Genomic DNA, 15,550 nt, shown 5'->3' with positions numbered 1-15,550 from the left:
CATGCCAGATAAAGCTTCAGGATCCCCCTACAATTCCTGGACCACCGTGTGAGCTCAGGCCCCTTGCTGAGACCATGGCCTCGGTTTCCCACTCTGGAATACCATCCCTCAGCTCCAACCCCTTTGGTCCCTCCCTACGCCACCTGGAGTAAGGTCAGGCTGCTAGGGCAGGCACCTGGCTCAAGCCCCGGCCCCTCCCCGCCTGAGGAAATGAGGAGGATTCAAGGTCAGGACAATCTCTGGGGCTCTGCTGCTCCCACCACCACCACATCAGTCCACAGCCCTTTGTGGCAGGAAAGGACATTACAAAAATCAAACAATGGGATATTACAATTACATATGAGCTGGGCATCCTGGCCTCTTCCAAGGTGGAGATCACCACCAAAGACTATCAGTCCCCAAATTTCGGCCCTCCCTGCGCCAAGCATATGCAAGTGGAAAATAAAGAACACAGGTCATCGCAGGCTGACAGTTCTCAGCAGTTCTCACCAAGTACTCGGAGCTGTATGGGTCTCTCACTAAGCCTCCTGGGGATCCTGTGCACAGGCCTGGGGTGTGAATGACACCATGCCCACTTTACAGAAGGGGCAGACAAGGCTTCGAGAGGATCCTGCACAGCAGAGGTCAAAGGCCTCGCACTTTGGAACACCCACTGTGTACTGGCTGCACAAGTATACTCAGTTTGTAAAAATGCATCACTTTTCATGCATAGGTGCTTCAATAAAGTTATTCAAAATTAAAAACAGAACTTTCCCTATTTCCCCAGCTGCTCACAAGAATCCTCCCCAACAGGCCGAGGGGTCCGGTGGAGCCTGCACTCCAGGAGGGCTCGTTTGCCCATCTAAGAAAACCCCTGCCCCTGCCCCAGCCAGCATACAGAACCTGCTCTGTGGATGCATCTCATCCGCCCTACCCAGCCTGCAGCACCCCAAATTTCAAGACATGAGTTACCTCTGCCCATGAGAGGTGAAAAGGGAAAGGGGGACTGCCCAGAAGGAACGGGTTCCCACCCCCAGCCAGAGTCTTGGCAGAGCTGGGGTGACACCCACAGTGGAAGCCTGGCTGACACTTGGTACCATCTGAGGATCGCCGGCTGTCCACAGAAGGTAGTGAGGGGGGAGGGATGCCAAGATCAGGGAGGGTCCAGAACGTTCAGAGGAGGAAGAGTCAGTTTAGACCGAAGGCAGGGGGACTTCACAGGGAACAGGGTCACATGTGGGACCCTGAGGGCACAGAGGCGCCAGCAGGCAGAGCTGTCACAAAGACACCCCACGGCACAGCCAGGGTGACTTGGTGTGCTCGGACCATGGTCCCATCCAGCGTCACCCACTGCTCGTGACCACCAGTAATCCGTTCAGCCTGTGAGGCTTCCATTCCCCGGCCCCTGAGGTGCCACGCGGCAAGGTTCCCTGGCTCGGCCGCTCACCCAGCAAAGGCATGACCCGCCCAGGCCTGTGGAGTCAAAATTCCACACCATAGTTCTTAACGTTCGGGGCTCACAAAGCCTGATAAGCTGATCCTTTCCCCAGAAACAGACACACACAAGTGTGCACATCCGGTGCTGTCCCCCAGGCCCTGTGACCTCCCCCCACCAGGGTGCACCCTCTCCAGCCTGAGAACCCCTTGCTAAAGCTGGCAGGGAGAAGTGCGCTGACTTCCCTTTCCAGGCCCGATCAGCCTCTCTGGGGCCAGTGACAGGGAATGCTGCCCCAGGCATTCACATGGGGGGTCACGGCTGAGCAGCACCAGGCGGGCGCTTCCAGCCCGGAAGAGAAGCGCTGAGGAAGGGGCGCCCCCAGTGTGGGTGGCAAGTCGCCAGAAACCAGTGAACCCCTCCCGGCAACAGGGAGAGAAGGGGGAGGAGGGGAGCTCCCAGCAGCTGCCCCGGGGAACAAGAAGTCCTGGCTCTGCTCTGCTCTTTCTCCCTGAACTGGAAAGACCACATTTTCACCCCATTTACACTCTGGGTGTTCAGGTGCGCCCTTCAAAGGTGCAGGTCGTTTGCAATTTCCTGTGCTTTTCCTCAACTGGGATGCAAGGGGGGGGGGGGACGTGCCTTGGAGAGCCGGGCGGGCCACAGGCAGGTCTGGGGGTCCCAGGCACACGGCCAGGCTGGCAGGATCTTCTAGGAGGAGCCGTTCTCAGACAATCAGAAACCACCGCACATTCAATTCCTACATTCTAAGAGGCACCCACATCACCTGCCCACCACATGGGGGGGTTCACAGGCACACCTGCTCCTCCAGACCCCCCCAGGTCCTGGGGTATCCTGGCTAAAAAGGCCCCGAGCCCTTGCAGGAGATGGGCCTCCTCAGGCCCCTCCTCTCCCATAGGTGAAAGAGGCCCGGGGCGAGACAGACGCAGAGACCAGGGGATGCAGGCCCAGCAGAGGAGGGCAGAGCAGAGGCGAGGAAGCTGTCAGGACAGGCAGCCAAAGAGAGCGTGCACAGAGCTGAGAGCACGGGACCAGGAGCCCACCTCTTGTCCTGCGTTACAGCGGGGAGCAGACAATAAGCAATGTGACTGATAAGGCACATCAACACTGCCTTCTGGGAAAACAGCAGCCCCAAGAGCTGGAGTAGGGGTGCCATTTCACATAAAGTGGTCAGGGCAGTGTCACTGAGAAAGTGACAACTGGGCAGACTCCCAGGTCAGGGGAGGGCACAGCCAGCAAAGGAGCGGCCAGTGCAGAGGTCCTGGGGTGAAGCACGTGGGAGAAGGAAGATGCTGCTCCTGTAGGCTCCTCCCTGCCAGGCGGTGTGCCCACGTGCCGGGGACCCCTGTGGTCAGGGGTCTCAGCTGCTATTTCCCAGGAGAGGAGACTGCAGCTCTGAGAAAACTGACTTGACCTGCCCTAAGTCACTCCAACTCAGGGACCATCTATCGACTCAAGGCCTGAGCTTTGGGGAGAGTGAGAAGAAAGATTCGCAGTTAGAGGCGGGGAGGGCAGACAGGCTGAGAGCCAGAGCAGGGAGGCCCTGCTGCCACTGTGCGCCAGGACCCACACGGGGCCAGCACGAGAAAGACATGGTCACCTGGTGGCAACCCTCTCCAAAAACACCACGTCTGGTGGTCAGGATCATGAAAACCCTGTCCCCTGGGGTCACCCCTGAGGAATTTCACCCCAAGGATCACCAAGAGAAGAAAAGATCCTAGTCACACTACTTGCTTCAACCTTATTTGTAAGAAGAAAAAATAAACAAATGAAATGTCTCCAATGTTGGGTACTTAGACTGTTCTCTCAGTGGAAACTTGGATTCATTAAAGTAGTAAGAAATGCGTAAGTTACCATGTTAAATGAAAACACGCACATGCGTGCGTTCATGCGCGCACACACACACACACACACACACACACCCATAATTACAAACCCTGATTTGTACTAAAACTGCAGCCATGAAAATGCAGTAGGTGGGGACAAAGACTGAAAAGGAGACTAGATTAGGCAAAGATGACCTTGTTGAGTTCCTGGGTAAATACACTTCTAATGTTTTAACCTTGAATTCCATTATGTTGCCATGAAATCATCTGTGCAAATGTTTTTTTTCAGGACACATATCACACGGCAGACAGACTGGGTCGGCCCTCCAAGTGTGAGCCCACAGCCAGCTCTGGGTGATACTCGGAGCAGGGCTGGCTCGGACCTGGCCTCCTGTGAAATGGGGGTGACCACTGTCTCTCCACTTCAGTGGCTGTGAGGCTTAAGGGGCACAGTTCACTCAAAGGGTCCACCCAGCAGCTGCATGTTTTAAACACTTAATGAGTAACAGCCAGTGTGGTGGTCATGGTTGTAATGAACTAAATGTCTCATTCATCCAGTCCCAGGAGGCCTGGGTTCAAACCCTAGCCTGGCCTCGGGTGTGAGATTTGGGGCATTGTGAGGTTTCATTTCCACTCTGCCTGTTTCCTCGTCCGTAAGGCAAGAAGTGATACCTACGCTTAAAAAGCACCACCGACTGCTGTGGGAAGCACCTGGCAGTTCCTCAGAAAGTCACACACAGGACGACCCTACAACCCAGCAAGTCCACTCGAAGGACCGCGTCCAAGGCACGCCAAACAGGGTTCAAATAAATACTCGTAAAGCACATTCACAGTAGCGCTCTTCACAAAACCTAAGAGATGCAAGCAGTCCAAATGGCCATCAGCGGACAAACAGACACAAGGTGGCCCATCCATACAGTAGCATGCTGTTCAGCCATAAAAAGGAACGAATCCCGGACACACATGACCACAAGACGGGCCTCAAAGACATTACGCTACATGGAGAGGCCAGACACAAAAGTCCCCAGATTCCACACATGTGCAAAGCCCAGAACAGGCAACTCCACAGAGACAGACAGTGGATTGGTGGGAGGGGGATGGGGAGCCCCAGGGGGACTGAATGCTGAGTGGGTGCGGGGTTTCCCTCTGGGGTGACAGAAATGCTCTGGAACTAGACAGAGGAGGTGGGGCAAGACAACATTGTGAATGTGCTAAATGCCACTGAATTGTTCACTTTAAGATGGTCCCATTTTTGTGAATTTCATCTCAGTAAGTTTTTAATTTTTTAAAAGGCACCACTGTGCCCTGAGCAGGTTGAACTTTCCCATGACATTCTCCCTTCATCCTGATCTCCCAGTTGTTCTAATAAGGCACAGATTACCCTTTCTGTGACTCTGGATTTACGGAGCCCTGCTCAGCACAACCTTCAGGACACCCACCACGTCCTGTGGGTTCTCTGTACCTCCGTCTTGGAGTGGGGGCAGGTCCTTCGCCCCTGATTTCCAAGGTGGTCTGATGCTCTCAGCAGCCTTGGCCAATCAGTGTCAGACAAAGGTCGGCTCTCTTCCTCATCCTTGGGTACCAGGACTCGTGATTAATTTCCAGTCCCGACCACAGTAGATTCAGGAGTCTGATAATCTCACGCCAACAATCCCACTTTACCCCACATAAGCATATCCAGTATTTATGTAGAGAATTCACAGCAGATGTCTGGGCTTCCATTCCAACAGCCTGTATTTTACACTGTTCACATGGTTACACTAAACACAACCCAACTCAAGGTAATCCAACTGTCTGCCACTACCCCGAATGAGCAACAGTTTCAGTACACGTCTTACTAACACTCACTAAGCATTACACTGCTCACTGAGGCAGGCCGGAGCCTGGACACAAACTGTGGGCTTATCAGTCACATACAGCCCTATGGGGAAGGCCAAGAAATGGAAGACAGCATGGGGCCATAGGCAAGGAGCCTACAGTTTAGCTGGGCAGGATGCCCACTGCACAGACATGGGCACATGAACCACCACCTAAGCAAGAAGACAAGACGGATGAGCAACATGGACAGGAGGCGCCTGGAGGAGAAGGGGCTGTTGGGTGGACCTGGCAGGCCTTCTGGAGGAGGAAAGACAGAAGCCTTAAAGGACGAACAAGGCTTAGTGAATGCCAAGAATGCCCAGGCCCAACACCAACGTACGTCCCCGCACTGGACAATCCTGCTCACGATGGCTCACAACTTCCCTGACACCCACTGGCTCTGAGTGTCTTCTGGCTTGAGTTTCTCATATGGGCATTCACATACAAGCCCCACAAGCCTCCTTGAACTTCTGCCCCCCGACAACCCTCCTGCCAGGACCACACCTCCAGGTATGCCAGGTGCACTTCCGCCTCCCCTGCTGCTCCCAGCCTACTTGTCTAGGCCTATGCCAGCACCACGGACCCAAGTAAGATGGTTTCCTAACCGGCCAGCCCTCCTGCTTTACCTCTGTCAGGATGTCCTGACTGTCCTGTGCCCACTACACCCCCTTACACATTTTACATTCATCCCAAGTCCCACAAAACCTCTTTTGGGATTTTTTTATGGCATTTTATTTTAAGTTTTTACAATATGAAAAAGCAAATATGCTCCCGAATAAGCAGGAGGTACACAAGACAATCTCTCAAATATGGGGTCTACGAATTAGGGGGATAGACTGTGGACACGGCTCTCGTTCTGCCTCCTGAGAGGTCCTGGAAGCAGTTACTACGAGCAGCCGTGAGCTCGCCCAGGTGCTGGCTGCCCAAGATCACTCTGCACTCGGGGCACCGGCGTTCCGCGGGGAAGGGGCCGGTCAGCCCCAGGGCTGGGGTGGGGAAAAGCACGTGTAAACCTGCAGCATATCGTGCCTGAGAGCAGAGATATCCTCAAGGGATGGAGGGGACATGCCAGGAGGTCACAAGAGCCAGGGGAGAGGGACCCTCACCGGCCCAGTCTAGGCAAGTTTTGATGCTTAAGGCACTGCCGTGTGCAGCAGCAAAAGGCTGGTTTTAACCATTTATTAAATGATGATGGGAGGTGGATACTGGTCATGGTTGCACAGTGATGTGAGTGTACTACATGCCTCTGAGCCGGAAACTTTAAAGTGGCTCAGATGGCAAACCTCATGTCATATGTATTTTGGCACAACTTAAAATATCAATATATATTAAAAATTACGATGTAATAAATACTTTAAAATAGTACAAGCTACCAAAGAGAACGACTTAGAGGTATAGTTTCCACCTTCCTCTGGGATTTTGTTTTTAATTAAGTTGGCCGGTCATTAAGACATGTCCGCAACACACTGTTCATTTATTTAGGCCAGTGTAGATGCATCTATTCCTGCTTGATTAAATGGGTTAAGATCAATGTTCCCATTTATTTTGATGTTCAAACTTGCCTAGATTGGGCCGGAATCTCTGCTTCCGGGACCTCTCTACTGCAGGCAGAGCGAGATACACACACACAGCCCATCCTCCTCAGTCACAGATTCCATATTTAAGAGATCACCTATTCACTGAATTTTAGGTATAATCCCCAACTCAACATTCACAGAGCATCTCTGACCATCCTGGACATGCACGTGCCACAGAGGCAGGAAGATGGAGCTGCCCAACATGGCACGACTCTGCCCAGTGTCTGCTCTCACGCTGAAAACACGTGTCCCTTCTACAGTCTAGTGGGTGCTACGTTGTTCACAGTTCTGAGCTTTCGGTCGGTGATTCACTGTTTAAGACAGCCCCGTGCGTAGTGCTGCAGTGCTGTCTAGCACACCCAAGTGCAAGAAGGCTGTACGTGTCTGACGGAGGAAACACGTGTGTTAGAGGAACACCACGAGTTCAGTGTCAATGAGCCAGCTACAGGTAGTAAGGTGTCTTTAAACAGAAATATGTGAGATAAGGTAATGTATTGATCGGTAGACAAAAACGTGACTCATGGGAACCCAACCCCGTTTCCCATGACAGTGATGATGGTTCAGTATTTGCTAATTCAGCATTTGTGGAGACGCTACAGAACATACCTACTGTGAATAATGAGAATCAACACTAGGTATATACATTGGCTTTTGTACACACACACCTATTAACTATTTCTACATCTATTTCTGTGCACGCATGTGTGTGTGTGTGTACATGTGGCAAAAATCCATGAAGGCGTGGCAGGCCTTACAATTTTATAGTTTCCCCCAAGTACACATTAGGACACTTTGTATTCCCCATGTTCGGCAGAACCTTCTCCAAAGCGGAAACCTGGCTCTTGTGGCTGTCAGTATATTCACTTATCTGCTCAAAATAACCAACCTCCCAACCACTCACAGAGCCTCTGCTGCCCACCACCTCTCACCCCATCTCCACCTTCTTCCCAGATCCTGGGCGCCCCAGGCCACGTCTCCACAGAGGCACCCCTCACCCCACTTCCTCGAATGCTAGGCACCAACATTTATGCTCTAGGAAAGGACAGGAAAAGCATAACCGGGGATCATACTGAACCTATAGATCAATCTGGGGCAAAGTGACATCTCTATGACCCTGCCTTCCTACCCGTGAACACTTACTTAGGTCTTCTTTCTGTAAAGTTGTATTATTTTTTGCAGGCAGTCTTACATATTACTACTTAGATGTAATCTTTAATACTTTAAAATTCAAACCATTATTTAAAGGAAAATAAAACTAGTGTGATTAAAATAGAGACTGCAAAATTCCCACGAATCGTATGATAAAACATGAAACTTCAAAGACACTTTGGCTGGCGTGGGGGCAATCTTTCAGGTAACATGGAAGGCTCCCCCAGTCCCGGCAGGAAAATCTATTTCTCCTCTAAAAGGAAATGTGTGAAAAGCGCTGATCTGGCTAAATGATGGGGATCAAGGAGGAGCCTGAGTCTGCACAGTCCCCGAAAGTACAAGCAGTCACCCCAGCTCTGAGCTCGGAAAGGGCCAAGCCCTCCTTTCCAAGTGCCAGAACCATATGCTTGCTCACAAAGAACCAAGTCATAGACCTGGAGATGCTCACTGCTGTACCATTAGCAGCATTCCTGGCAAAATGATGCCTCGGCCTCTCATGGAACCTTCTTAATTAAGGTAGAAGAAATATTAAACACCAAAACTCACTTTCACGTGGGCAGTTCCTTGAAGGCAGGGACTCCTCACCCAAAGGTCCATCCCTGGCACCCAGCGCATGGGAGGTGCTCAGCACCTGTGCTGGCCTCTCACAGTGGCAGCAGTGGCCATGTGAAGCCTCGCACAACTACAAGGACCACAATTCCGGTGACAGAATTTCACGTCTCCCTCGGGCTTTGCCCCACAGAGACAGGCTCAACTCAGTGACACAATTCTGCAGTTGTCCAAACATTCTAAAGGAGAGACATGACATTTACAATAATAATAAAAGCTTATTTTCCTTTAACTGAGCAGATGTCCTTCCTTTTATGGAAAGCTCAGCAAACTCAAACTTGTAGGTCTAGAAGGGCTGAGCAGAGAATCCTGGGTAACACACCCCAGAGCCTGGAACAAGCCTGCTCCAACCACTTCCACCTTGGCTGTGTATCACAGCTCTCCTAAGACTCCCCTGTCCATCTATCCACCTTGGAATCCCCCCCAATTCTTCCTGGTCCCCCAGCCTGGCCTCAGGCTCCTCTACACAGACCCCACCCTCTCCACCTCCATGCCTTTAGCCATTCCTACCCCTGCAAGACCCTCCACGGTCTCCACACCCGGCCCAGGTGAAAGCCGGGGTCCTCCACAAGCCCGACCAGCTCGCCTGCCTCCCCTGAGCGTGTTGTCTGCACTCGCAGGCAGGACCTACTTCACCCCACCTCCTCAGGCTGGGCAGCCTCTTTCTGCCCTTCCCACTCCAGGTGCTATCATGATAATGAGGTAATGACCCTTCCATCCATCATGTGAGCTACTTGCATTTGCATAAAAACTATAAATGTCATGATTTGCTCTGATTCCAGGGCAGATGTAGCCACGGCTGGCTGGCCTAAGACCCCCACGATCCAAAGGGCTGCCTACCTCTCCCTAACCAAGGAGGCTCAGGTGACAAAGAGCTTCTTTCACAACAACTGGGGGGTGGGAGGTGGTGTTCAGAAAAGAGAAAACTCCAGGGGTACTTCCTGGGTTGCGGCAGGCAGGAGAAGGCTGGGAAGCAGCTCCAGGAAACTTCCAGAACGCTGGAAGTTCTATGCTTGACCTGGGCTAACAGGGGAGCTGTGGGCATTCACAGAGGTCTGTGCACATCACCAGCTACAGAACGGCAACAGTCCCGTCCCCCCTCCCTGTCCCGGCCCAGCCACGCCAGTCAGTGCCCCCAACGCCGGCCTCGCGCCTCCCCTGGCTGCTCATCCATCCACATGCTCGCCCCAGACCTCAGCCGGGCCAGGGGTCCCCGTCTCTTCCTCCCAGCTCAGTCACCCCCATTTCTGCTGCCCCAGGGTGCGTCCTGGTCTCCCAGTCTTAAGACACATGTGCACACAAGCGCAGCCCTATAGGAAGGCGGTAATTAACCCTGAGGCCCAGGCAAGTTTCCTGGGCAAGGACCACATTTCAAAGGTCAGGGAAGCAGACGGACAGGAAACCTACAGGGGCAGGTTTAGGGGGTGGGGCAGGAAAGAAGAAATCAGTCGCAAAAGATAGAGAACCAAGTGGCTTATTTCAGGCACCTCAGAGGACAAAGCAGCTTAGTGCTGGGTCCTGGTCTTCCTCAAGCAGGGAGAGGAGCCTGGCGGTCCCTGCTGTTCGCCTGCAGGAGGCCGGCTGTGGCCCTGGAGCAGGAGGGCAGACACTCCAGCCAGAGCCAAGGACAGGACAGGCCCCCCGTTCCGGGGAGAGCCTGGGCTCAGCCACTCTGGGGAGTCCTGGGAGACAGCCAAGGCCAGGACCAAATGAAGGCCCCCTGCGTGGCTGCCAGTGTCAGCTGGAGCAGCCCACTGCCCCCAGAGGCCAATTTAGGGGCCTGACCCTGGCCCAATGACCTGGGCCCCTTCCGGGAGTGACTGTGTGACCCTAACACCCATCCAGCAGAAGGTCACCCCCCAGCCAAGGACTCCTCCAGAGATGACCACCAGGTGGCCACTGAGCCCCCACCTTGCAAGCTGCAGCCACTTTTCTCCCCAGTGCCCGGTGTGTAGCCCACCACCCACACAGGACAGCAGACCCTAGGAGGGCAGACAGAGGAGGGAGTCAGCATCTGGTTGGGTCTACTGTGCACCAGCCACCCTCTCTCTACCTAACCCAACTTAATTTCCTGACCCCCATGATGAGGGAGGAGCCATTTCATCCTTTTTTTTTCAAGCAAATGAGGAATCTGAAGCCCCAACAGGTCAAGAGGCTGAGGCCACGCAGCATGCAACTTGCAGGGGTAGGGGTAGAGCCCCCCAACCCTAAGCTGGCTTTTCCCTCCACTTCCCCCCACGGTGCTGCACATCACCATATGGACTCTAGACTCTGGACCCCTAGACGCTAGAGGGGACAATCCCAAAGGCAACCAACATGCACCTCAAAGAACGTGGAAGTTGACCAATCTCACCAAATCCCTTGATGAGCGTGGCCAGGAGCTTCCTCTGACCTTAGATTCGGCTGGGTCACTCCACACACGCAGCGGGGGGACAGTAAAGAATGCTGGTGATGTCACCCATCACTTTGGGCTCACCCAGCTCACACACCAGTAAGCACCCTCTCTTCCCAGCCTATAAGGCATGCCCAGGTAAAGGGGACACAGCCCAGCATGTAATTACCATTTTAAAGGTTCTGAGAAGTCCTGCAGTGAAGAAACCTACTTCACTTTCTATGCCGCAGGATTTCGCAAGTGTATCTGATCACAGAACACTTTTTTGTTTCGACCCAGGGGCCACATTTTGAAAAAACACTGGCCTGGAGTTAAAGTGAAATGGAAAACAGAAAAATAAAACCGAATAGGACACGTCAGCTGAGGTACTACAGATCCAGGGTGCTGGTGGGTCTCTGGCTCAGCACACTTGCCCCTACCTCCCCTTTCAAAGAAAAGGCGAGTGTCCAGGAAGGCCGGGGGCTCCCACGGCCACACCGCGGCCGGAGGCAGAGCTGGCAGAGCTGCCTTAGCAACCCGCTCTCCCCACACCATCTGGTTACAGGGACATCATTTACAACGGACACCCAAGGCGCTGGCCCACACTGACAAGAAAGCTGCCCCCTCCCCACCAGGGCGGCGTGGAGCCAGAGGGACCCAGCTGACCAGAGCCCCAGGCTGAGTCCTTGCATCCAGTCCCAGAGGCTGCAGAGCTCCCACAGCTGTTCACGCCAGCCCCGCCTGGTATCCAGTCCCAGCGCCAGAGAGGGCAACACATCCCGCGGTGGGGCCGGTACCGGGGACAGACTGCCTTTTCCAAAGCCGAGCCCATTAGTGGGGCCTGTTGGTGGTGGAAGCCAGGGTTAGTTATGATCACTATATAGCAGAGATTTTCCTGTGAGGGAAAGTGCTCCTCCCTGAACGCCATTTTCTCTACTAATTATGTTTCAATTGGGCAAATATAAATATTTCACTGCAGTGGCCGCGCAGGTACTGACAGAGGTAGGGGTTCCAGAAGCCGAGGCCCAGGAGCCTGAGAAGGAAAGAAATGGATGAGTAGGGCTCCCCAGTAGGCACCTCTGCCTCTCTCTCCCCATCCTCTCATACACGCTAGCACACACACACATGCAGACGCATGCATGCATGCACATGCACTGCCACACACACAGGCATGTGCACACATGCAGGCATTCATGCACAGGCACACACACACATGCACACACAAGCACATAGACACTCACGCATAGACACACGTGCACACACACACATGCATGCACTCCTCTGCCTACAATGCTAGTGATACCTAGGACAAGTTTTTAGGGAATATGACATTTCATTTACGTCTGCAAATGTGAGTTTTCACTAATTAGAAGGTTTAGGGTGAAGCAGGGAAAAATATGTATTTCAGAGTCCCAGTTTGTCTTGCCAGAAACCAGCCCATTACTAACATTCTTATTTTTGACAAAATATAGCTTTCTGATTACATACCATTTCAGCTCAATGGCTCCCGGCCACCAGGCTCCCGGAAGTGGCCCAAGGCCACTGCAAAGATTAGGAGAAAAGGTCCTGGGATAGAGACTAGGGGACCCAGGGGGCTGACCCTGCCATCCGTGCTGGTGGAAGCATGTCAGTAGCTTTCTCCAGGTCCTGAGGCCCCATGGAAACAGGCACCAAATGGCCATGCATGCAGGTTCACACAGAAAGTGGACCACACTGGACAGCAGTTCTGGGAGCTCTACCCACTCCAGGCCTCAGGTTCTTCATCCATTAAATGAGGAGACTGAGGGCTGGGCCAAGGACTCAGCACCACGCTTAATTAAATGCACTGGGGCTCTTCAGCCGATTTTCTTTAAAGATGAGAGAAAACACTTTTACAATCCAGCAGCGAGAGAGGCACTGAGGCCTCAGTCTGCCAACATTTGGTCCCTGCATGACCCCGAGCATCTTCCCCAGGCTCTCCCAGCCTCAGCTTCCTCATCTACATAAGACAGTGACGGCACCCAGCCTCCAGAGCAGCTGGAAGGGTTAAATGAGTCAGCCAACCATCTCTGAACCTGCCTGGTATCCTGTAAATGTGCAATAAGTGTTAGCTATTTGTGTCTTTTAAGTCCAGATGTTTGATCTCAGGTGTTCTAAGGCAGGGTGCATTGATCATAAAATAAAGATTTTCATTAAATGTATGCCCCAAATAAAGCAACCCCACAGAGATCATTCTTAATGGAGACCAATAACAAAACCAACCTGAACGCAAGCTTGTGTGGGTCTCTCAACTATCCCTGGAAATCAAGGAATTTCTAAGGCTACTGTGTGTATGTGCATGCATGTGTGTGCATGTGTGAACGGGTGCACTCCCGAGAGCACACACACCGCCCCATCACAAGAAAAGCAGCAACAGGCCAAGCAGCCATGGGGAGCCCGAGGCCCCGCTGGACTCCAGTGATGCCCACCTGGGTCGGCCTGCTCTCCAGCCAGCTCTGCACTGGTACTGTGGCCTGGACACCTGCTCTTTGGACAGGGTATTTGATGCAAAAAAAGACCAAAAGAGGGAGAGGCCAGATCAACTTCAGGTCACAGAGGTAGTACCCAGTCCTGGGAAGCACAGACACAATGCAGGCACCAGAATTCAGCTCGCAGCCACACAGCAAACTCAAGGATCAGAACAAAGGTACAGACCAGTGCCTCAAAGGCGCCACCCTGCAAACTACCATCACGAGCAAGCAGACAGCCAGGGCCTCTAACCAGGCTGGTGCGAACCAGCCGCTCTCGCTGAGGTGGGAGAAGGTGGAACCATCCAGCCCTCCCCCACGCCCACTGGCGGGAAAACAGCGTTTCCCCACACGGTTACAGGGACCTCATTGTTCTGCCTGCAGAGAGGAAACTGGAGAACTGAGCTCAGAAGGCATTTTGGAACTGGGAGAAGAGAACATCTGGGAAAGGAAACACATGTCAGAAACAAACATACCTTTGTACTAGCTTTTATTTCCTTTAAGTGTTGCAAAGAAAAAGAATAAAAAAAAAAGACGTGCCAAATTTACCATCACTCTACAAAATCTCCTCTTTACGGGGCAAAGTGGGAGGCTCTGTTTGAAATGATCTACTGTTCCTGGGAGAAAGCAGCCACTGGGTGCTGAGGCCCCAGCACCACCGCCAGGAACCAAACAGAAGACCTCAGGCTCACTGACACCCCTGCCTCAGGCAGGACTCGGTGGGCAGACAGAACCACCAGATGGAAGAGAACTCCAACTGCTGTCACCATGCTTTGCTTTGAGCCTCCCGCCTCCTGGCCCCTGTTGAAGCCTCTCACGGTGCCGACATTCCTTGAGGAACCAGCCCCGCTCGCTTCTAAATACTGTACTGGGTTTTGGGGCTGCCCATGAAGTTCAACCTGAAGACCAGCTCCCGAGGATCTTGAGAATGGAGCTCCGTGTGGGGTCTGGAGTTCCTAAGAAAACGGGGAAGCCCGTCAGAGTTCCACAGGGCCCCAGGTGAGCTCTTCCAGGTGTGGGGACTCTGTGCAGGAGAGTGAAGATGGCATGCAGTCCCCACAGCTCACACCGGCAGCAGCACCCCTGCCCCCACTCCATGCCTGGTGGCACATCAGTCTCTCCGTGCTGGACCCTACTTTCTGCATCACAGTGGGTGCTCCTCGTGCCTGACATCACTTAGTCCCCACAGGAGGTGGTCCCATGGCCCCTCCACCTCACAAACGAGGGGACTGAGGTGCGAGGGGACTGAGGTGCAAGGGGACCAGGCAACCTGCCCTCAGCTAGTCAGTGATGAGGGGACCTCAAAGAGCCCCGGTTCTTCCCACAGTCCTTGAAACTCATTCATTTTGCCCCACAGAACAATCGAGGGACCCCGGGTCTCACTGCAGAAGGGTTGGGCAGGGAGCGGCACCCAGGCAGGCTCGTTCACCCCCAGGAGCTGCAGTGACCCTCTCAAGGGCCCGGGAGGGAGCACAGTCCCTCAGGCTCTGTCCCCTCAGGGCCATGGCCCCCACACCTGGCCACACACCCCATCCCATGTTCCAAGACAAGCCCTCGGTCCTCAGGAGGAGGAGGAAATGGACAGACGCACACAGCAGCCAGTGCTCCCCGCTGCTCCTTCTCAGGCAGAGGCAGCTGGTCCGGGAAGGGCACTGCCCTGAAGGGGAGCCAGGCCAGAGTCAACAGCCCTCCTGCTCATCTCTGGGTCTCCCACCCCAGTGCCACACCTGCCAGGGTGGGCACAGAAGATAACCCTCCCTGTGAGACACCAGGCAAGGCCCAGGCTGACTCAGGGTCCCCAGCTGCAGGGCTGAGCGCTAGAGCCACACAGCAACCCAGGAGAGGGACTCCACACTCCCCAGGGCCCCCTGCAGGGACCACATGGGCTTCGGGGGTGCCTCAGGGGGTTCTAAGCTTGGAGCTACATGTCTCCTCCGTGATGGGGCCTAGCGCAGGGGTGGAGGGCAGTTAATTCTGCAAACCCGCGACCACGCCGAGCCTCAGCAGAAGTCTTGGAGATGTAGCAGGCCTCCCTGCCTCCAGGGGGGATGTGAAGGTTGAAGCAGAGGAAGGATGACCCACCAGGCCCAGAAGGCAAATGCTGCAGGGGCAGAGGCCTCCATGCTTTCCCGAGGGAGAGGTCATCCGGGGAGGCTGGGGTCCGGCTGGCTGGGCAGACGGGCCTGGGTCACAGGCAGGAAGAGGCACTGCTCTTCTCAGGCTCCCCGGAAGATCAGCAC

The 15,550-nt window shown here is 53.8% G+C and overlaps 1 protein-coding gene across 1 annotated transcript in view; it reads right to left on the bottom strand.

Moving 5' to 3' along the window:
• Positions 1 to 15,550, bottom strand: part of LRP5 (LDL receptor related protein 5) — a 104,219-nt gene that overhangs the window by 74,302 nt on the left and 14,367 nt on the right. The window lies entirely within an intron of this gene.

Source organism: Manis pentadactyla, chromosome 9 (assembly GCF_030020395.1).
Source record: "Manis pentadactyla isolate mManPen7 chromosome 9, mManPen7.hap1, whole genome shotgun sequence".
In the NCBI taxonomy this organism is placed as follows: domain Eukaryota; kingdom Metazoa; phylum Chordata; class Mammalia; order Pholidota; family Manidae; genus Manis; species Manis pentadactyla.
The sequence above is the reverse complement of the archived record's forward strand: the minus strand, read 5'-3'. Positions and strand labels throughout refer to the sequence as shown.